Below are 25,354 nucleotides of genomic sequence, written 5' to 3'. Positions count from 1 at the left end.
CATTGGGGGGGTCCATTGTTCTGGCACCACAGGGGGCTTTGTAAATGCACATGGCCCCTGACTTTCATTCCAAACAAACTCACTATCCAAAAGCTCAATGGCGTTCCTTCTCCTCTGAGCATTGTAGTGCGCCAGCAGAACACTTGACGTCCACACATGGGGTATTTCCATACTCAGAAGAAATGGGGTTACAAATTTTGGGGGTCATTTTCTCCTATTACCCCTTGTAAAAATGAAAAATTTGCGGAAAAACCATCATTTTACAGATTTTTTTTTTCATTTACACATCCAAAAAGTCGTGAAACACCTGTGAGGTGTTGAGGCTCCCTGTACCCCTTGTTACATTCATTGAGGGGTGTAGTTTCCAAAATAATATGCCACGTGTTTTATTTTTTTTTATTTTATTTTTTTTATTGCTGTGCTGGCACCATAGTGGCTTCCTAAATGTGACATGCCCACCAAAAAACCATTTCAGCAAAATTTGATTTCCAAAAGCCAAATGTGACTCCTTCTCTTCTGAGCATTGTAGTTCGCCCGCAGAGCATTTTACTTCATAACATGGGGTATTTCCATACTCAGGAGAGATGGGGTTACAAATTTGGGGGGGGGGAAATTTTCTCCCATTACCTTTTGTAAAAATGGTAAATTTGGGAAAAAAAACTGCACTTTAGTGAAAACATTTTTTTTTCATTTACACATCTGACTTTAACAGAAAGTCGTCAAACACCTGTGGGGTGTTAAGGCTCACTGGACCCCTTGTTACGTGCCTTGAGGGGTGTAGTTTCCAAAATGGTATGCCCTGTGGGGGGGGGGGGGGGGGGGTTCTGCTGTTCTTGCACCAAAGGGGCTTCCTGAATGCTACATGCCCCCAAAAACCATTTCAGCAAAATTTACTCTCCAAAATCCCATTGTCGCTCCTTCCCTTCTGAGCCCTCTACTGCACCCGCCAAACACTTGACATACACATATGAGGTATTCTCTTACTCAAGAGAAATTGGGTTACAAATTTTGTGGGGCTTTTTCTCCTATTACCCCTTGCAAAAATTCAAAAACTGGGTCTACAAGAACATGCCAGTGTAAAAAATGAAGATTTTGAATTTTCTCCTTCAATTTGCTGCTATTCCTGTGAAACACCTAAAGGGTTAACAAACCTTTTGAATGTCACTGTGAATACTTTTTGGGGTGCAGCTTTTATAATGGGGTTATTTATGGGGTATTTCTAATAAGAAGGCCCTTCAAATCCACTTCAAAACTGAACTGGTCCCTGAAAAATTTCGATTTTGAAAATTTTGTGAAAAATTAAAATTGCTGCTATACTTTAAAGCCCTCTGATATCTTCCAAAAGTAAAAACATGTCAACTTTATGATGCAAATATAAAGTATACATATTGTATATGTGAATCAATATATACATTTTTTTGGAATATCCATTTTCCTTATAAGCAGAGAGCTTCAAAGTAAAATAAAAATGCTACATTTTCAATTTTTTCATCAAATTTTGGAATTTTTCACAAAGAAATGATGCACGTATTGACAAAATTTTACAACTATTATAAAGTGGAATATGTCATGATAAAACATTCTCGGAATCAGAATGAAAGGTTTAAACCCCATTAGCGGGACACAGGACGTACAGGTACGCCCTGAGTCCTTAAAGACTCGGGAATGGGGGCGTACCCATACACCCTGTGTCCTAAAGGGGTTAAAGGTACACCCACCCCTCCCACAAATGCAGGCTAATAAATTAGCAGCACTGGTCCGAAGGGATATGAAAGTGGCAGGTTTTTACATTTTCCCACTGGAGTACAAGAAATATATTGGTAGATTTATCAAAATCTTTGCAGAAAAAAAGTTGCTCAGTTGCCCATAGCAACCAATCGGATTGCTTCCTTTATTTTTTAAAGACCTTTTTAAAAATAAAAGATTTAATCTGATTAGTTGCTTTGGACAACTTTTCCTGTGCACAGGTTTTATTAAATCTCCCCAATAGGGATTTACATTTCATACAATGGTCTTATGTAAAAGCTTACCCGTGTCACCTGTGCTGAATTTTAGGGGTGCACAACTCTCAATAAATCCGGTTATCTAAATCCTGCCCTTGTGGTAGATTTCAGCCAGGGCTCAAGTCCTGAAGGAACATATGGGAACTGAGTTCCTGCACTTTTTCCACAGCATGGACACTATACCCATTAGCGGGAACAGTCCTTGAGTGGAAATCTTGGATTCCCACACTTTTTAACCCCAAGACTTGATTTCAGTTACAGTTTTTTCCTGCTTGCAGGAGTAAATTGTAGTAAATTTGGTGCCCGCAGGAGGCCAGGTCTACTTTGTGCTAGGCTATGCATATTTTATATTAAGCCACACCCACCGGACAAGCAAGGTGTAAAGTTGTAATTCGCTGCAAAATTTGTACAACCACTTGTACAACCACAACTTTTTGATGCCTGAAATTTTGTGGATAAATTCCCCCTAATACTGTAACTTAAGGGTAAGTTTACACGGTGGAATTTCCGTGTGGAATACTTCAGATAAATTCTGCATGGAGATGTTTCTGCCGCAGAAATTCTGATTCTGGTGCCCGCAGAAAGAATAGACATGTCTATTCTTTCTGTGAATTCTACGAGGAAATGCATTGCCATCTATGAGATACGCTCATGAAATAAGTTAATGAAATACGCTGCGTATACACCAGGTGGGAACGTACCCTTAAGCAGCTGTATGCTACAGAGGAAATTCATTTCTTTTTTAATTTCTTCTTTGTCTTGTCCACAGTGCTCTCTGCTGACACCTGATGCCTGTATCAGGAACTGTTCAGAGCAGCATAGGTTTGCTATGGGGATTTTCTCCTGCTCTGGACAGTTCCCGATACGGGCATCAGGTGTCAGCAGAGAGCACTGTGGACAAGACAAAAAATAAATTCAAAAAGAAAAGAATTTCTTCTGTAGCATACAACTGCTAAAAAGTACTGGAAGGGTAAATATTTTTTAATAGAAGTAATTTACAAATCTAAAAAGAAAAAAGGGGGTGTATGTGCAGCTCACAATCACAATACACACTGAGGTCAAACTGGGGCATGCAACTATACCCTAATTGCACAAAAAGACAAGCCAATAGAAAAAAGTTGCCCGGACCTTCTAAGTGAGTAAATGATGGTATGGATATTAAATGAGAAATATTAAATGAATGATTGTCTGGATCGTGCTTCAATGATAATAGTATAACAGTTTAATAAGATAGGATAGATAGACTGTAGTTAGTTACTTCTCACAGGGCCCATGTGAGAAGAACATATAAAATAAAAACAACCTTTAGGTAATAATGTACATGAAAAATATAAAATGACAATAATACCAAAAATTAAGATAATGTTATGGCATGGTAATATCACTGGCATATAGTGAGTGCAGCTGGTATTTAACCGCTAATATCTAGGCACCCACTGCACAATATGTTCAACAATTTATGACAGTTTTCAAATGAATGTTACCGGTCCTTTAGGCAGCAGCCTGGGCAAAAAGCGCTGCTTTCACAGTGTGTAGATGGTGCCAGTACACTGCGCCCTCTGTGCAACGTCCCAGATGGTGTTGGTAAAGTCCAGTAAGGTCCTGGTAAGAGCGGAGGCGATTGGCGCTGGCAGGCGCCGGTGATTGCAGATCGCCGGGAGGACGTTGGCGCTGGCAGGCGCTAGAGATGGAAAGTCCTCACCGCTGGTTAGATGTAATCAGGGCCATAAACTGGATACGAGGAGCTCACCTCGTGTTGTCGGCGTGTGACGTCAGCTGCTGCTGGAGCCGAGTTCGTTGCACTGGAGGTAGTTGGCAATGGTGGACCGGACTGATGTCGGACTGGATGTCCTGATGATCTTTAGTGGTTTGAAAGCGATGAACCAGCCTTGGTGGATATGCACAATATATAAAATAGATATGCCAGTGATCATGCCCAAGTGGACTAGACGCGTTTCAGGGCTATTTAATGTAACCCTTTCCTCAGTAGTCATATGGTTGTCATAAACTATTTCCTTTTTTTTATAGGAGCTCCTATAAAAAAAGGAAATAGTTTATGACAACCATATGACTACTGAGGAAAGGGTTACATTAAATAGCCCTGAAACGCGTCTAGTCCACTTGGGCATGATCACTGGCATATCTATTTTATATATTGTGCATATCCACCAAGGCTGGTTCATCGCTTTCAAACCACTAAAGATCATCAGGACATCCAGTCCGACATCAGTCCGGTCCACCATTGCCAACTACCTCCAGTGCAACGAACTCGGCTCCAGCAGCAGCTGACGTCACACGCCGACAACACGAGGTGAGCTCCTCGTATCCAGTTTATGGCCCTGATTACATCTAACCAGCGGTGAGGACTTTCCATCTCTAGCGCCTGCCAGCGCCAACGTCCTCCCGGCGATCTGCAATCACCGGCGCCTGCCAGCGCCAATCGCCTCCGCTCTTACCAGGACCTTACTGGACTTTACCAACACCATCTGGGACGTTGCACAGAGGGCGCAGTGTACTGGCACCATCTACACACTGTGAAAGCAGCGCTTTTTGCCCAGGCTGCTGCCTAAAGGACCGGTAACATTCATTTGAAAACTGTCATAAATTGTTGAACATATTGTGCAGTGGGTGCCTAGATATTAGCGGTTAAATACCAGCTGCACTCACTATATGCCAGCGATATTACCATGCCATAACATTATCTTAATTTTTGGTATTATTGTCATTTTATATTTTTCATGTACATTATTACCTAAAGATTGTTTTTATTTTATATGTTCTTCTCACATGGGCCCTGTGAGAAGTAACTAACTACAGTCTATCTATCCTATCTTATTAAACTGTTTATACTATTATCATTGAAGCACGATCCAGACAATCATTCATTTAATATTTCTCATTTAATATCCATACATCATTTACTCACTTAGAAGGTCCGGGCAACTTTTTTCTATTAATTTACAAATCTGTTTAACTTTCTGGCACTAGTTGATTTAAAAAAAAAAAAAATGTTTTCCACCGGAGTACCCCTTTAACTTTTGGCCAGACATTCCTTTCAACAATCGATGCTTATAAGTAGGGTCAAGTATTAAGTAGGAGACATTGTATCTGATGTTTATTAACAAAATAGCAAAACATAGTTAAATCCTGTAGTAAAGCAAATACAAATGACAGTGGAAATAGAAATAGGAGAATTAATTCAGATGTCACAGATTTACTGTGGATCTGGGGTGCGTGTTCTGCACTGCAAATCCACACTAAATGACATTACATTGTGAGTTTTCACCACAGATTTTACCACCTTTGTCTATGGAAGTAAAATCTATTAATCTGCAGCATAATTCCCAGTAAAATCAGCATGAAGTAGACACCGGTTATGCTGCCGAATTGCCATGGATTCACAGTGAAGTTGTCAATTGTAGCCTCATCATAATGCTTCACTGAATTGTTGGGGATGTTTTTCTAAAACAAGGGAAAATTGACATTACACAATCCCCTGTTTGTTTTGTATCTGACCCTCACTGTGTGTCTGACCTTTTCTTCCTTGGTAAGTTGGTAAATACTTTCATTGCTGTATTGTCTGGTACATTTCAGTGTTAAGAAGTAATTAGGCTGTGTTCTTTGCCTGATTAGACTTTGTATTAGTGCCAACAACACTTCTGCACTGGTTTCATAGGCTTTTATTTGTACACTGCAAACACATATTACAAAAATAAAATCTGATTGACATATCATATGTGTAACCTATGCAGTCATATAGGGGTCCAATAAAAGAGTCCACTTTTACCCTAAAAACACCCTCCCCTCTGTAACAATGTATGTAAGCAACTGAAGCAATGACAATGGTTTACATTTACTGACGGATTGTGCACCTGGGGGTGCTCGATGCCAACATGCGAACAAGAAGCCATATACTGTTCTTGCACAGGCACCCTCTGCTGTGTCCACTGTGATGACTTGCTCTGGCAAATAGGTGCGGTTGTAGTATAGAGGCAAGGAAACAAATCAAAGTTCAGTGTTTCATTCACACTTGGCACACAGCAAACAGTCTTTCAATGCAGAACAAAAGGAAAACGTAAAAAACGTCAACACCTGTTATCTCCTTAGGTGTTTGTTCACACCTGAGTCCATGCCATGCGGCATCAAACAAGTATTTTCTAGGCCTCCAGGCAGGCTGTTCACCAGCTTCTAACCATAGAACAAACGCAGGGACGAACTCCACATACAGCTCTCTCTGGCAGTGTGAGCTGCAACTAGCAAATCCTCTTCTGCTGGTGAAGCAGGCTGCCTTTAAGGTCAGCAAAAGGGGGCCTGGATTGTGGGTAATGATCCCCACCCTACACTTTGTAATTCCCAGTAAGAGCCGTCCCGGATTGGCCTTCCAGCCATACCACGGCCACAGTGTCAGAATGCATCGCAGCACAGACACTGAATAAATACCCGCTCTTACTTCACCAAAGCCAGGAGCCTTGGTGATACATAACGTCCATCCACCCCAATACCTTTCACCTTCTCACACCACCTATAAGCAAAAGTAAAAACATCAAATCGAAAATCGCATTTTAGGCATTATCTCCAGGGGTCATTCTTATCAGTAATTTGTCCATGGCTAAAACTGGCTTCACCCAATCTTGTATTGTTATAATACAAATGGAGGAGCCAGATAGCAATATTTATATTAGGGTTATTTGCTAGAAAACTGAAAATCATCAGTCAAAATGTACAATAGTCTGGAATGTATTATTAATTAGCTTTATTGATAATTTAGTAATCATTACAAGTGATACAATAAATTACAATGACACAAAGCATGACAGTACAATATACAGTACAGGTTCCCTAAGCTATACACTATACCACAAGCTACACTAACACTCCGCTCCATCACTCATTATAAAAGAAACAATGTCAGAAAAACAATACATTACAGTTTGTGATCGGGGAGGGGTGTGGAATCTATAGGCCGAACTAATCAGCAAACATATGGGGAGTATGTAGTGAGCAAGAGACAGGTGTGTTCGGTACTGCCACCAGACAATCCTTGCCTGCTTTTTACATTAACCACTAACCAGTGACTAGATCTGCAACAGTATATACATGATGGATCACCATATGAAGTGAAGTCGCTTCCAAATGTCAGTCTAGTAAGAATGAAGGATGCACTCACCGCAAGGCACGTAGTGTGAATAATGCTTTATTCTGGTGAAACCAAATGGACAACAGCAGCATAGGGTAGAGAACGGGGAGAGCAGGACGCCAGAGATGCCGGAAGTTACAGCCATTTCACCCGCGCATGTGGGCTTCGTCATGCCACACCAGTCAGTGACGGGGATGCAGGTAAATACTCTTCAGTAAACACGTCACTGGTCAGGTGTTTCCAAGTGAATCATGTGACATAAAACCATGTGTCAAATGAGCAAGTGTCAAATGAAAGAAAGTGGGCTGGCAAGCTTAGGTATGCAAGGAAATCTGACATCTGATATGATAGAAACCTGACAGTCTATGGCTTCCACAGTGGTGAACCTCACGGATGAAACTTTGGACGATGCTGATATTTCACTCCTGAAAAAAGGGCTGAACTTTTGCCTCACTGACAGCTCTAGTCTGGTGGACTTTGAAATTGACCTCTTCAAAAATATTCGCAAATTGAATCTGAAGAGGTTATTTTTCAATAAAGAGAATATCGCTAGAAGTAAAGAAGGCAAGAATCCTAGAAATATAGGGCCCTTGGGTTTTAGTCCCTTGCTAGACCCCAGTGAGTGAGAAGTTGAATGTCTCATAGCTCTAACAGAGCTTCTGGGAGTTGATTTAAGTAAACAGGTTGTCCCCACAGCAATTGAGTATTTTTCAGGGAGTGTTAGATTGACCTTCAATCCTCCAGTGACACCAGGCAGTAATTTGAATCTGTTCCAGCATAAAGTCCTGGAGGATATTAAAACACTAAAATATCCAGAAGATGGCCCAAATCTTACACCCTCTGAAAAAAAAGACCTCAAGAAACTGAAAGCACTCCCCAATTTCATCATTAAAAAAAAGTCTGGTAAAGGGGGCAATGTTGTGCTGATGTCCGATGAGTATTATAGAAATAACCATCAATCCTATGAAAAAGGTTCTAGCAAAATTACAAACATTCCCCAGAAAGAGTGTAGAAAGAGATGTCATAACAAATGCCACAGCCACTAAATTATTTCCCATAACTCCTAAGTATCCTCAGTGGTAATTTTTACCCAAGATTCATAAAACGTTGTAGACCCCACCCGGACGACCCATTGTCTCCAGTGTGGGGTCTCCAACCGAACCACTATCCAAATATATTGACTGGTTGTTACATCCGCACCTAAAGGAAATAACAGCGCTAGTAAAGGACACCAATGAATTCCTTAAAGTTGTAAATGATATGCCCTTGAAACAGGGTTGCCTTCTAGCCTCTATAGACATATAGAGCTTGTTCACCAGCATAAACCAAGAAAAAGCATGTTGAATTCAGATAAAGGCACATAATGTGTTGATTTTGTTATTGAAGTGCTCTCTCTGGTCCTGTCCAACAACATCTTTCAATTTAACGAAGAATGGTACACCCCAAAAAATGGAGTAGCCATGGGTAAGCCAGTGGTTTGCACCCTGGCTAATTTATATGTGGCCATGTTGGAGAAAAAATTCATATTTTGAAGTAAAAACATATTTTGGTTACACATCTTAACCTGTTGGGGACGGAGGGTGTACAGGTATGCCCTCGCGTCCTGGTGCTTAAGGATGGAGAGTGTACCTGTACGCCCTCCATATTTCCGATTACCGCCGCTGGCTGGGTGGTGATTAGACCGGGATGACTGCTGATATCTATCAGCAACAAGAAAAAAGCAAAGTTGGGCCGTTGGTGGCGCTGGTCCTGATGTAAAGAAAGCTCTGTAGACTCTTCTCAGTGTCTAAACGTGGTTTCATTAGCACAGAAAGCAACGCGTTTCTGGTCCGAACTGGACCCTTCGTCTGGCAGTGTGCATACAACATAGTGAACAGATGCGGTTAAAATACATTCCTTACGCAACCTTAAAGGTTACGTTCATTTGGCAATTCACAAACATGGTTTACGCAAGTAGCGTGGGTAAGTAGAACATCTGTAGCTGGAACCCGATGCCGTACGAGTGCATTCCTGTATCTGCACTAGACGGCCGGGAAGTCAGCAGCTTGCAAGGGAATGTGAGGTAAGGGCAATCTGATGCAGGTATGTGCAGGGATTGCCTTACTGGGCAACAATATCGGCCGGAGAGTGATATCCTCTTTGTTACTGCAGCCGAGGGAAAACAAGGCTGATTGGGTAAGTGGAGCTGGAGATGCTCCTGATAGGTCAGGGGGCGGAGACCTATGTTCCGTGCGTATCACTCTGACTACGGAGCTGTCAGATCCCTTAGCGCTATGGAGCGGTGGCAGAGTTGAGAAGGGGCGGACCTACAAAGGTATTGTACCAATGCGGGTGGGTCTGCTATCGCACAGCGGGGCGATATGCAGCAGTGGCAGAGTTGAAAGGGGGCGGACCTGTGTTGGAAGCGGGCGATATGCAGCGGGCCGATATGCAGCTGTATTAGAAGCGGGGCGATATGCGGCGGTGGCAGAGTTGAAAAGGGGCGGACCTATATTAGAAGAACTGACACAGAAAAAGGGGGCGGACCTGTATTAGAAGAACTGACACAGATTTGGGTAGGAGGGTAGTGTGACCGGCTAGATGTGCTGTGAGGCACCTTGCTAGGTGGACAAGGGGTAAAGTAACATATAAGGAGCTATAACCGAATATACTGTGTAGGGTATACAGCAGCCGTATGAAGTGTGTGGTGTGGTAGAGATGGGGACAATTTTTTCCTATTGGGAAGAAATCCTATTATTGCCAGGGATAGGGGAGGGTGGGAATGGTAGGTATACCAGACTAAGTCTCTGAAACTATCCTTGTGTAATCTCTATTACACACCCTAAATATTTTAAAATACTGCCTGCTCCTTCAATTCCAACTTTCACACCACCAGTATGCCACACCAAATACTGACAGTCCTACATACCTCACACGGTATACTGTACATACTGTATTATATGCCAACAGCCCTACATACGGCATACCTGGGTATACCTGGGACATTACCATTCCCACCCTCCCCTATCCCTGGCAATAATAGGATTTCTTCCCAATAGGAAAAAATTGTCCCCATCTCTACCACACCACACACTTCATACGGCTGCTGTATACCCTACACAGTATATTCGGTTATAGCTCCTTATATGTTACTTTACCCCTTGTCCACCTAGCAAGGTGCCTCACAGCACATCTAGCCGGTCACACTACCCTCCTACCCAAATCTGTGTCAGTTCTTCTAATACAGGTCCGCCCCCTTTTTCTGTGTCAGTTCTTCTAATATAGGTCCGCCCCTTTTCAACTCTGCCACCGCCGCATATCGCCCCGCTTCTAATACAGCTGCATATCGGCCCGCTGCATATCGCTCGCTTCCAACACAGGTCCGCCCCCTTTCAACTCTGCCACTGCTGCATATCGCCCCGCTGTGCGATAGCAGACCCACCCGCATTGGTACAATACCTTTGTAGGTCCGCCCCTTCTCAACTCTGCCACCACTCCATAGCGCTAAGGGATCTGACAGCTCCATAGTCAGAGTGATACGCACGGAACATAGGTCTCCGCCCCCTGACCTATCAGGAGCATCTCCAGCTCCACTTACCCAATCAGCCTTGTTTTCCCTCGGCTGCAGTAACAAAGAGGATATCACTCTCCGGCCGATATTGTTTCCCAGTAAGGCAATCCCTGCACATACCTGCATCATATTGCCCTTACCTCACATTCCCTTGCAAGCTGCTGACTTCCCGGCCGTCTAGTGCAGATACAGGAATGCACTCGTACGGCATCGGGTTCCAGCTACAGATGTTCTACTTACCCACGCTACTTGCGTAAACCATGTTTGTGAATTGCCAAATGAACGTAACCTTTAAGGTTGCGTAAGGAATGTATTTTAACCGCATCTGTTCACTATGTTGTATGCACACTGCCAGACGAAGGGTCCAGTTCGGACCAGAAACGCGTTGCTTTCTGTGCTAATAAAACCACGTTTAGACACTGAGAAGGGTCTACAGAGCTTTCTTTACATCAGGACCAGCGCCACCAACGGCCCAACTTTGCTTTTTTCTTGTTACTTACACTGCTGGGACATCACCTTTGCTCCAGAAGACCGTGGCTGCAGACCTGATATATCACCTAAGGCTATCACAGATGTTGTGCTCTCAGCACAACGAAAATAGGTGAGTGTTACAACTTAACCTGTTTTCATCTCACCTATAAACATCCTTCACTAGGGGCGCATATCCCTGTTTTTTTCTTCTATCTTTTCGATATCTATCAGCAGGCATCCTGTGACATCACCCAGGGGGGTCCTGAGACCCCCCATAATGGCAATCGCCATAATTCGCCAGTGAAATCATGGTTTTTCCGGGCTGATCGGGTCTCTGGTGACCTGATCACTCGGAAAATAAGCATGATCGGAGCTGTCAGAGACAGCCATGATCATCCTGAAGGATAGGAGTGAGGTGGCAGGGGTGCCACTTCCTCCTATCCCCTGCCATTGGTCAATCTGGACTGACCGACCAATGGCAGTTGAGGGTGGGGGGTTAAAGTTCATTTCCCCCGCTCTGTCCACTGATGGAAGACCGGGCAGAGCGGGGGGGGAACATGTGAGGCGAGGGGGGAGCATAGCCGGCTTACCGGAGCAGCTGCGGCGGAACAGACATCGATCAGTAGAAGAGACTACAGGCTGGAAACTGCAGCGGTGGAGGAGGCTGCAGTGAAAATTGCTGGTAAGGAATCTTCACTGTGGCCTTCTAGAAGTTGCAAAACTACAATTTCCAGCATGCCCAGACAGCCAAAGGGAGTCTGGGCATGCTGGAAGTTGTAGTTTTGCAACATCTGGAAGGCCACAGTTTGAAGACCACTGTGTAGTCTCCAAACTGTGGTCCTCCAGGTGTTACAAAACTGCAACTCTCAGCATGCCTAGACAGTCCAGACATGCTGGGAGTTGTAGTTCTGTTACATCTGTCCCTTCAGATGTTGCAGAACTATAACTCCCAGCATGCCTGGACAGTCTGGGCATGTTGGGAGTTGTAGTTTTGCAACATCTGAAGGGACACAGTTTGGAGACCACTATACGGTGGTCTCCAAACTGTAGCCCTCCACATGTTGCAAAACTACAATTCCCAGCATGCCCAGACAGTCAGGGATGCTAGAAGTTGTAGTTTTGCAACATCTGGAGGGCCACAGATTGGAGACCACTACACAGTGGTCTCCAAACTGTTCTCCAGTTGTTGCATAACTACAACTCCTAGCATGCCTTTCGGTTGTCAGTGCATGCTAAAAGTTGTAGTTTTGCAACAGCTGTAGGCACGCTGGTTGGGAAACACTGAGCTAGAGTCAGTTCCCTAACTCAGTGGTTCCTCACCAGTGTACCTACAGCTCCCAGCATATACAGTCTGTCAGTGCATTCTGGGAGTTGTAGGTTTGCAACAGCTGGATGTCCCCCCCCCCCAGACACCCCCCTCCCCCGCCCATGTGAATGTACAGGGTACAGGGGTTTACAGTGAGTTTCCTTCTGCAAACTCCCAGCGGGACACTAACTGTGAACCCCCACTGTGTGATTGTACCCTAAAAACACTACACTACACTCCAAAATAAAAAATAAAACACTACATACACCCCCTGAAATGACCCCGTCCCCTTCCCCAATAAAGGAAATACAAAATGAAAAATGTCTCGTACGGCACGGCTTCCTAAACAGAGCCTCCAGCTGTTGCAAAACAACAACTCCTAGCATTGCTGGACAGCCATTGACTGTACTGGCATGCTGGGAGTTTTGCAACAGCTGGAGGCACCCTGTTTGAGAAACACTACTGTAGGGTATTTTTGGTGGAGGCAAGCACCATGCTTGTATCCGGATCCGTCCCTATGCAAATCCCAAATTTAGGCCTCAAATGTGCATTGGTTATCTCTCACTTCAGAGCCTTGTCGTATTTCAAGGCAACAGTTTAGGGCCACATATGGGGTATTTCTGTACTCTGAAGAAATTGTGTTACAAATTTGGGGTCTTTGACAATTTTTCGTTAAAGTTGGACATAAAAATTAAAAATTAATTTTTTTACCCTGAACTGCTGGTGTTACCCCAAATTGTTGATTTTCACAAGGGGTAATAGGAAAAAGCCCCCCAAAATTTGTAACACCATTTCTTCTGAGTAAGGAAATACCCCATATGTGGATGTAATGTGCGCTGCCAGCGCACTACCGGGCTACAAGAGAAGGAGCACCATTGGGCTTTTGGAGAGAGAATTTGGCTGGAATTGAAGGCCATGTGTGTTTACAAAGCCCCCATGGTGCCAGAACAGTGGACCCTCCCCACATGTGACCCCAATTTGGAAACTACACCCCTCACGGAATGTAACAAAGGGTGCAGTGAGCATTTACACCCCACAGGTGTCTGACAGATTTTTTGAACAAATACAAATGTGTGTGCAGCTCACAACCAGTATCCAAGGTTAAGTGCGGTTGATGATCGGTCCCCACCGAGCAAGAAAATATATTTCAAGAAAAATTTCAACCACCCCTCAAGAATACCACCCTGCTGGGTACACAGTAAATGAATGGTTTAGGAAACAGTTAGTTTGAAAAATGCTAAAGATTTTTATTAAAACACAATAGATAAAAGAAGGTAATTTTACCAGATAAAAGACATAACTGACAGAGAAATAATATATATAATATTATACCATTGGGCCCTAATGGTGTATATGAATGAATATAGCACTGCTGATATTGGCTGGCTATCCGGAATAGACTGTTAATCTGGCAATTGGATGTTTGAAATAGTGGAACAGTCTTTGAAATTATCAGACTGAGCTGTTCATAGTCATTAAAGGGGTTAAATGTTTCTCACCCTGTCTGCTGGTCCCTGTCTGCTGGTCCCCGTACTGCGAAGGGCCGAAGGTAGTGTAGGTTACAGTTGGTATGTTGTAAGCTTGGCTGCTGTGCGTTGGTTGGAATCCGCCTGGAAGCAGGGCTCTGAATTGAGACTCCAACAACGGAGGTCCGCAGCAGCGGCGTGCGGCTGCGATGGCGTCGGACCTCTACTGAATTCATCAGAGCGGAGAACTCGTGGAGATGGCAGCATGCAAAAGTAAATCAATGCAGCAGGTAGGTGAGACTCCCAGCTAGGGCAGCAGGTGTGTGGACAGCTTGTTCCAATTAATATGCCGGCTTCTGTATAAGAAGTGCGTCTCTATATTGCTCTGTTCAGTCAGAGACAAAGCCTAGATGTGATTCAGGGTGCTCAAATGGCCCCTTCTTCAGTAGGCAAAATTGTATAGGACATTGCATAGGATTTTTTGAACAGTTGTCCGTAAAAATGAAATTTTTTTCATTTGCACAGCCCACTGTTCCAAAGATCTGTCAAACGCCAGTGGGGTATAAATGCTCACTGAACCCCTTATTACATTCTGTGAGGGGTGTTGTTTCCAAAATGGGGTCACATGTGGGGGGTCCATTGTTCTGGCAGCACAGGGGCTTTGTAAACACACATGGCCCCCGACTTCTATTCTATTCCAACCAAATTCTCTCTCCAAAAGCTCAATGGCGCTCCTTCTTACCTGAGCATTGTAGTGCGCCAGCAGAGCACGTTATATCCACATATGAGGTATTTCCATACTCAGATGAAATTATGTGAAACATTTTTGGGGCTTTTTCTCCTATTACCCCTTTTGAAAATGAAACATTTTAGGGAAAATGCATTTTAGGGAAAAAAATCAATTTTTGTTTTTTTCTACGTCCCACTTTAAAGAAAGTTTGTCAATCACCTGTGAGGTGTTAATGCTCACTTTACCCTTTGTTATGTTCTTTATGTTCCAAAATAGTATACTATGTGTTTTTTTATTTTTTTTTACTGTTCTGGCATCATGGGGGTTTCCCTAAATGCGACACGCCCCCCAAAAGCCATTTCAGCTAAATTCACTCTCGAAAAGCCCAATGTAGCTCCTTCCCTTCTGAGCCCTCTAGTGAACCCACAAAACACTTTATATCCACATATGAGGTATTTCCTTACTTGAGAGAAATGGGGTTAACAATTTTTAGGGGCATTTTCTCCTATTACCCTTTGTGAAAATGAAAAGTTTGGGGTAACACCAGTATTTTAGTGTTAAAAATCTAATTTTTCATTTTCACGTCCCACTTTAACGAAAGTTCGTCAATCACCTGTGTGGCATAAAGGATCACTATGACCCTTGTTACGTTCCTTTAGGGGTGTAGTTTCCAAAATACTGTGCCATGTGTTTTTTTTTTTTTTTTTGTTTTTTACTGTTCTGGCATCATGAGGGCTTCCTAAATGCGACATGTCCCCCAGAAACCATTCCAGCAAAATTCGTTCTCCAAAAGCCCAATGTCACTCCATCCCTTCTGAGCCCTCTAGTGCACCCACATAGCACTTTGCATCCACATATGAGGTATTTCCTTTCTTGAGAGAAATTGAATTACAAGTTTTGGGAGGCCTTTTTACCTTTTTACCCCTTATATAAATTTAAAAAAATGGTGCTACAATAACATGTTAGTGTAAAAAATGTAGATTTTGATTTTTCTCCTCTACTTTGCTGCTATTCCTGTGAAACATATAAAGGGTTAAAAAAAACTTTCTGAATGTCATTTTGAATACTTTGAGGGCTGTAGTTTTCATAATGGGGTCCATTATAGGGGATTTCCAACATAAAGACCCACAAATTCACTTCAAATCTATACTGGTCCCTGAAAAATTATGATTTTTAATTTTTATGAAAAATTGGAAAATTGCTGCTTTACTTTGAAGCCCTCTGATTTCTTCAAAAAATAAAAACATGTCAACTTTATGATGCCAACATAAAGTAGATATATTGTAGATATGAATCAATATGTAATTTATTTGACATACCCATTTTCCTTACAAGCAGAGATCTTCAAAGTTAGAAAAAAATTTTGCCTGAAATTTTGGAATTTTTCACCAAGAAATAATGTAAGTATCGACGAAAATTTACCACTAACATAAAGTAGAATATGTCATGAAAAAACAAACTTGGAATCAAATTTATAAGTAAAAGCATCCTAGAATTAATAATGCATAAAGTGATAGTGGTCAGATTTGCAAAAAATGCTCTCATCTTTAGGGTCATAATGGGCTTCGTCCCCAAGGGGTTAAACTACTTAAGATTTGTTGATGACATTTTAATTGTATGGACAGGACCAGAGACATACTTCCTTGCATTTGTGGATTTCCTAAATAACACAAATGACATGAATTTGCGCTTCACCTACAAAACAAGCTATGCGGAGCTTGAATTCCGTGACGTTCTTGTGCAGGTCGAATGACAATCATTACAAACATTTGGGTATAGAAAACCCACTGCAGGGAATTTGCTGCGGCATTACACTAGTTATCACACATTACATGTAAAAAAAAAAAAAGCAGTGCCCTATGGACATTGGGCAATATTTAAAGCTACAACGAATAAATAGCACTATTGAAACCTTTGACCTACAAGCTAGTGCCTTGACATCATGCCTGATAGCCAGAGGATATCCTAGATATATCTTTGACACCGCTTGCCTGAGAGCCAGAAGACAAGACAGGAGTACACTTATCCAGAATTCAGACAAGAAACGTTCACGCAAACAACAATCTCACAATAACACAGTAGTGAACATTGGTTTTGTTTTACGTTTAATCACAGTCCCATGTCAAACAGCATCAAACAAGTAGTCGAGAAAAATTGGTACCTGATCCAAAAGGACCCCGTCCTTGCAGAATATAGCACCAAAATGCCCTTAATTGAGTTCAAGCGCATCCCTAATTTGACTGACACCCTCACGAGAAGTAAATACTGTACCAAAAAGAAAAATGAAGACTGGTTAAGGAAATCTATACCAAACGTTAACCACAAATGTGATAGTTGTAAATGGTGTCCACAATTTAATGCTGGTCTAAATTATAATCTGGGAGGCATCAATGTGACTATCAGGGACTTTATGTGTTGCCGGACAAATTACGTTGTATACGCATTAGTATGCAATTGAGGGCAATTTCATGTGGGTAGCACTACTCGGCCCATGCATACCCAGTTTCGGGAACACATTTACTCCTTGAAGTCAGTGGCGTCGCTAGGGGGGGGGGGGGCACCCCCTAGATAAGGCCGTGCCCCCCTTGTGCCCCCCCCCCCCAATTTAAAATAAATAGGGCTGTCCCAATCAGTGGCGGATCCAGGGGGGGAGCAACGGGGCAATTGCCCTCCCCCCCCCCCCCCCCGAGATTGCTGCCCCTCCCGATACTATAGTATTGCTGAGCGGGAGCTGTCAGCCCCGGCTCCACTGTCCCCTCACCTGCAGCATTTGCAACGTGTGAACTGCGGAGACACCATCCTCTGCAGGCTGCCTGTCAGTACTGAGGATGCTTCGGTCTCAGAATCATTCAGTCTGCAGGCATTACACTGTGCAGGGGCTGGGAAGAGATAAGCTCCTCCCCCTCTCACTCCTCTGTATTTCCAGCAGGCCGGGCTCAGCATACTGCCCTCCACCACAGGCCCGGACACCCCCCCAATGCCTTCAGACCCCCCTGCCCACTCTGATGCTGCCCTTCATGGTAAGTAACTTTGGGGTGAGGAGGAGGGGGGGGGGGGGTCAGGAGACAGTGAGAGGTAAAGGGGGACTCTTATCAGTGTTTCCCAGCAGAGGCCTCTAACTGTAGTAAAACTACAACTCCCAGCTTGTATTTGGCTTTGTGGGCATACTGGGAGTTGTAGTTTTACAACAGCTGGAGGCACCCTGGTTGGAGAACACTGATCTATCTGTCTATCTATCTCCTATCTATCTCTCATATCTATCTATCTATAGCATATCTATCTATATATCTATCTATCTATCTATCTCATATTTATCTATCTATCTATCTATATCATATCTATCTATCTATCTATATCATATCTAACTATCTATAAATCTAGCAACAGAAGAATGCAGCAGCACACTGCCAGCACAAAGATATAGGTGCAACATGAATATGCAGTTAAAACATGAAGAGCTATACAGCTATGGTGTAATAGATGCAAATATGAAACTATGAAATAGTGAGGCACTTAGCTCGCAAATTTGTCTCCGCCGGCGGTCAAATAGTTTGGACCGTCCCGCCACGATAAGGTGGCCTCCTTGGGACGGACCCTACACTGTGAATATGCCTCTGTGTGAACAGTTCAGTAAGCATGGCAGGGTCTGTAACATCCAAGACACCTTATATACACACCTGATAGAGGTGGGTGGGGTGCAAGGCCAACATGGAGGTAGCCACTCCCCCGTATGTGCAATACAGACAAAGAATAAGTCAGCCAGCACTTTAGTTGATACCAAACTATTATATGGACCTGGTCTACAGGTGCACGCTACTAGGCTAGATATACAGCAACAGAAGAATGCAGCAGCACACTGCCAGCACAAGGACATAGGTGCAACATGAATATGCAGTTAAAACATGAAGAGCTATACAGCAATGGTGTAATAGATGCAAATATGAAACTATGAAATAGTGAGGCACTTAGCTCGCAAATTTGTCTCCGCCGGCGGTCAAATAGCTTGGACCGTCCCACCGCAATAAGGTGGCCTCCTTGGGACGGACCCTACACTGTGAATATGCCTCTGTGTGAACAGTTCAGTAAGCATGGCAGGGTCTGGAACATCCAAGACTCCTTATATACACACCTGATAGAGGTGGGTGGGGTGCAAGGCCAACATGGAGGTAGCCACTCCCCCGTATGTGCAATACAGACAAAGAATAAGTCAGCCAGCCTATCTCATATCTATCTATCTCATATATATCTATCTATCATCTATCTCTCTCATATCTATCTATCTCATATCTATCTATCTATCTATCTATCTCATATCTATCTATCTACCCATCTCATATCTATCACCTATCTCTCTCATATCTATCTATATCTCCTATCTATTTCTCATATCTACCTATCTATCTATCTATTTATCTATCTATCTATCTCATATCTATCATCTATCTCTCTCTCATATCTATCTATCTATCTCCTATCTATCTATCTCTCATATCTATCTATCTATCTATCTATCTATCATCTTTTATCTATCTATCTATCTATCATCTATCTATATATCTATCTATCTCATATCTATCTATCTATCTCCTATCTGTCTATCTATCTATTTATCTATCTATCTATCTATCTCCTATCTATCTATCTATCTATCTATCATATCTATCTATCTATCTATCATCTTTCATCTATCTATCTATCTATCATCTATCTATATATCTATCTATCTCATATCTATCTATCTATCTATCTATCTATCTATCTATCTATCTCCTATCTATCTATCTATCTATCTCATACCTATCTATCTATCTATCTATCTATCTATCTCTCTCATATCTATCTCCTATCTATCTATCTATCTCATATCTATCTATCTATCTATCTCCTATCTCTCATATCCATATATCATCTATCTATCTATCTATCTCATATCTATCTATCTATCTATCTATCTATCTATCTCATATCTATCTATCTATCTATCTATCTCCTATCTATCTATCTATCTATCTATCTCATATCTATCTATCTCATATCTATCTCATATCTATCTATCTCTCATATCTATCTATCTATCTGATATCTATCTTTCTATCTATCCCACTGCTGCCAGCATCTATTTTTCATTTACTTACAGCCTATTTAGACGCCGAGACAGAGCATAAGTTATAGATTGTGGGGGATCCGAGCGCTAGGACCCCCTACAATCTCCTGAACAGGGCCCCTGCAGTTTGCTGTAAGGGGGTGTGCTGAACCCTGCACGAAGTGCCGGCCGACATGCCCCCTCCATGTATCCCATGTGTTGGCCGCGGCTTCCTGCGGGGGACATTGAAATGGCCACTTCCGGCAGACTGACATGGCCCCGTTATGTGCCCCTCACTTATAATGCCCCCCTGTCTTGTGCCGCTAACAAATAATGTGCTCTGATTTATAATGCCCCCTTTTATGTGCCCCTTACTTAAAATGCCCCCTGAGGGTGCATGACAGGGGGCATTATATGTGAGGGGAACATAACGGGGCATTATAAGTCGAAGCACATTATATGTTAGCGGCCCAAGACAGGGGGGCATTATAAGGGAGGGGCACATGACAGGGGGGCTCCTCACGTATAATGCGCCCCTGTCGTGTGCCCCTCACATTTAATGCCCCCCTGTCATGTGCCCCTCACATTTAATGCCCCCTGTCATGTGCCCCTCACTTATGCCCCCTGTTATGTGCCCCTTACTTAAAAGGCCCCCTGAGGGTGCAGGACAGGGGGCATTATATGTGAGGGGAACATTGCAGGGGCATTAAATGTGAGGGGCACATGACAGGGGGGCATTAAATGTGAGGGGCACATGACAGGAGGGCATTAAATGTGAGGGACACATGACAGGGGGGCATTATAAGTGAGGGGCACATAACAGAGGGCATTCAATGTGAGGGGCACATGACAGGGGGGCATTACAGGCCCTCACTTATAATGCCCCCCTGTCTTGGGCCCCTCACTTATAATGCCCCCCTGTCTTGAGCCACTAACATATAATGTACTTCGACTTATAATGCCCTGTTATGTGCCCCTTACTTAAAATGCCCCCTGAGGGAGCAGGACGGGGGCATTATATGTGAGGGGAACATTGCAGGGGCATTATAAGTGAGGGGCACAGCACAGGGGGGAATTATATGGTAGGAGCACAGGACAGAGGGCATTATTATTATGAGGAGGAACAGGACAGGTCATAGTTATGTGCAGGCACAGGATGGGGGCATTATCACTATATATGAGGGGCACAGAGTATAAGGATTTCTGGGGTAGTACGGTTTTCATTAGCCACAATACATCACTGTATTGTATTCAGAGGGATATTTGGAGCGTACAGTGTGTGGTAGTATTATATTCTGAGGTTACAGTGTGTGGCAGTATTATATTCAGGGGTACAGTTTGTGGCAGTATTATATTCAGAGGTAAAGTGTGTGGAAGTATTATATTCAGGGGTACAGTGTGTGGCAGTATTATATTTAGGGTTACAGTGTGTGGCAGTATTATATTCAGGGGTACAGTGTGTGGCAGTATTATATTCAGGGGTACAGTGTGTGGCAGTATTATATTCAGAGGGTACAGAGTGTGGCAGTATTATTCAGTGGGTACAATCTGTGGCAGTATTATATTCAGTGGGTACAATTTGTGGCAGTATTATATTCATTGGGTACAGTGTGTGGTAGTATTATATTCAGTGTGTACAGTGTGTGTCAGTATTCAGCGGGTACAATGTGTGGCAGTATTATATTCAGAGGGTACAGTGTGTGGCAGTATTATATTCAGTGGGTACAATGTGTGGCAGTATTATTGAGTGGGTACAATGTGTGGCAGTATTATATTCATTGGGTACAGTGTGTGGGCAGTATTATATTCAGTGGGTACAGTGTGTGGTAGTATTATATTCAGTGTGTACAGTGTGTGTCAGTATTCAGCGGGTACAATGTGTGGCAGTAGTATATTCAGAGGGTACAGTGTGTGGAAGTATTATTCAGTGGGTACAATGTGTGGCAGTATTATATTCAGTGGGTACAATGTGTGGTAGTATTATTCAGTGGGTACAATGTGTGACAGTATTATATTCATTGGGTACAGTGTGTGGGCAGTATTATATTCAGAGGTAAAGTGTGTGAAAGTATTATATTCAGGGGTACAGTGTGTGGCAGTATTATATTCAGGGGTACAGTGTGTGGCAGTATTATATTCAGAGGTAAAGTGTGTGGAAGTATTATATTCAGGGGTACAGTGTGTGGCAGTATTATATTTAGGGGTACAGTGTGTGGCAGTATTATATTCAGGGGTACAGTGTGTGGCAGTATTATATTCAGGGGTACAGTATGTGGCAGTATTATATTCAGAGGGTACAGTGTGTGGCAGTATTATTTAGTGGGTACAATGTGTGGCAGTATTATATTCAGTGGGTACAATGTGTGGCAGTATTATTCAGTGAGTACAATGTGTGGCAGTATTATATTCATTGGGTTCAGTGTGGGGCAGTATTATATTCAGTGGGTACAGTGTGTGGCAGTATTATATTCAGTAGGTACAATTTGTGGCAGTATCATTCAGTGGGTACAATGTGTGGCAGTATTATATTCATTGGGTACAGTGTGTGGGCAGTATTATATTCAGTGGGTACAGTGTGTGGCAGTATTATATTCAGTGGGTACAATGTGTGGCAGTATTCAGTGGGTACAATGTGTGGCAGTATTATATTCAGTGGGTACAGTGTGTGGCAGTATTCATCGGGTACAATGTGTGGCAGTATTATATTCAGAGGGTACAGTGTATGGAAGTATTATTCAGTGGGTACAATGTGTGGCAGTATTATTCAGTGGGTACAATGTGTGGCAGTATTATATTCATTGGGTACAGTGTGTGGGCAGTATTATGTTCAGTGGGTACAATGTGTGGCAGTATTATATTCATTGGGTACAGTGTGTGGGCAGTATTATATTCAGTGGGTACAATGTGTGGCAGTATTATATTCATTGGGTACAGTGTGTGGGCAGTATTACCGTATTTATCGGCGTATAACACGCATTTTTTAGGCTAAAATTTTTAGCCTAAAGTCTATATGCGTGTTATACGCCAATACCGCCCCAGGAAAGGCAGGGGGAGAGAGGCCGTCGCTGCCCGCTTCTCTCCCCCTGCCTTCCCTGGGGTCTAGAGCGCTGCTGCCGGCCCTTCTCACCCCCTGGCTATCGACGCCGCTGCCCGTTCTGTCCCCCTGACTATCGGTACCGGCGCCGATAGCCAGGGGGAGAGAAGGGGCAGCGGCACCCATTGCCGACGCCGCTGCCCCCGTTGCCTCCCCCCATCCCCGGTGGCATAATTACCTGAGTCGGGTCCGCGCTGCTGCAGGCCTCCGGCGTGCGTCCCCTTCGTCGTTGCTATGCGCTGCACGGCACGGTAATTATGCCACCGGGGATGGGGGCAGCGGCGCCGGCAATGGGTGCCGCTGCCCCTTCTCTCCCCCTGGCTGTCGGCGCCGCTTCTCTCCCCCTGGCTATCGGCGCCGGCAGTGGGGCGCCGGTACCGAGAGTCAGGGGGAAAGAACGGGCAGCGGCGCCGATAGCCAGGGGGAGAGAAGGGCCGGCAGCAGGGCTCTAGACCCCAGGAAAGGCAGGGGGAGAGAAGCGGGCAGCGACGGCCTCTCTCCCCCTGCCTTTCCTGGGGATGTATCGGGGTATACACGCGCACACACGCACCCTCATTTTACCATGGATATTTGGGTAAAAAACTATAGGCCGGTGCGTGGTATACCCCGATAAATACGGTATATTCAGTGGGTACAGTGTGTGGCAGTATTATATTCAGTGGGTACAATGTGTGGCAGTATTATTTAGTGGGTACAATGTGTGGCAGCATTATATTCTGTGGGTACAATGTGTGGCAGTATTCAGTGGGTACAATGTGTGGCAGTATTATATTCAGTGGGTACAGTGTGTGGCAGTATTATATTCAGAGGGTACAATGTGTAGCAGTATTATATTCAGTGGGTACAATGTGTGGCAGTATTCAGTGGGTACAGTGTGTGGCAGTATTATATTCAGTGGGTACAGTGTGTGGCAGTATTATATTCAGTGGGTACAATGTGTGGTAGTATTACTCAGTGGGTACAATGTGTGGCAGTATTATTCAGTGGGTACAATGTGTGGCAGTATTATTCATTGTGTACAGTGTGTGGCAGTATTATATTCAAAGGGTAAAGTGAGTTGTAGTATATTCGGAGGGTACAGTGTGTCAGAATTATATTCAAAGGATAGGATGTTTGGCAGTTTTATAATAATACTTGTTTTCATATAGAGGTTCAGAATCCGCTGACATAGTGAGGAGCCGTCTGGGCATCAAGTTCTTCAGCGAGAACATTTAGCTGGACCTGGCGGTATGTACCATCTGAATTAGATAAGGAAAGACTATAGAGAAGACGTCACCTGTAGTCACTGATATCATTGTGTATTGTCCTGACTGTCCCATCAGAGCTGTAGTCACTTGTAAGACTACAGCTTTTGCAGTAATGATGGGTGAAACAACAATTCCCAGCATAACCTTACCACTACTTAGGTCATACTGGGAGCTGTAGTTTTAAATTGTAAAAACTTCTTTAGCGCTTTCCCATTCTGTGGCAATTGGTGTATTTGATTATTATACTGGATACATTTAATAATATTGTAAGTTCTTTAAGAAACACCTTATTTTCTGTCCACCAAAACGAAATTCTCTAATAGTGCCCCTCCTGAGACTAGACTCTGGATCCGCCCCTGGCCCCGATACTAGTATCGGGATCAGGGGTGGACTGACCGGCTGGGTAAAGAGCCCGCTGCAGCTGCTGGGGATATCCCTGCGCTGCTCCTGGTCTGCGTATCATTAGCAGAGACAGGCAGAGCAGGGATGAAGGTACCTGATGATGGCTCCGCCCCCAGCACTGGAGAGGACGGGGGCCGAGAGCTGACAGGGCTCAGGAACACAGAGCAGCTTCATGTGAGATGAGTGATGTCCTGTGTCCTTCCTCTCTCCCCCCTGATCAGCAGTATATCCTGGGGCTGGGTCATGTGTATAGTAGCAGTCCAGTGAGGTCACTTTCCCTCCTTCAGTGTCCACAGGTCACATTATCAGAACAATTTTTCGTAAATCGTGGTAAAACCGCACAATTTTTGGCACAATTTTTCCATAAATTGTTCTGGTAATGTGACCTGTTGGAGACCTGTGGACACTGGAGGAGGGAAAGTGACCCCTCTGGAAGGACAACATGTGAACACACTGCTAGTTTATCATTAAACCCCATTAAATCACGTGTACAGGATCAGCTGCATATTTTTGCTGCATATTTTGTGCAGCTGATTTTGCAACCCATTAGCTTCAATAGGTAGCAAAATCAGCTGCAGAAAATATACAGCAGATCCTGTACATCTGAACGTACCCTAAGGGCTCATTCAGGGGTGGATCCACAGCATATTTTACGCTGCGGATCCCCCGACAATGGACCCTACAGTGCTGCCTCCATCTGTGCCTGCTCATAACAGCAATCCGCCACTACGAGCAGACACGCTTTGATGTGTATACTCACACACATCATGGCCTCTCCTCCTGCTCTCTGAGCTAGGCCGAGAGCAGCCGCGATGTCTGCGAGTATACACATGAAAGCGTGTCTGCTTGTAGCGGAGGATTGCTG

This window comes from Hyla sarda, chromosome 3, assembly GCF_029499605.1.
Source record: "Hyla sarda isolate aHylSar1 chromosome 3, aHylSar1.hap1, whole genome shotgun sequence".
In the NCBI taxonomy this organism is placed as follows: Eukaryota; Metazoa; Chordata; class Amphibia; order Anura; family Hylidae; genus Hyla; species Hyla sarda.
This window is presented reverse-complemented; position numbering follows the sequence as displayed.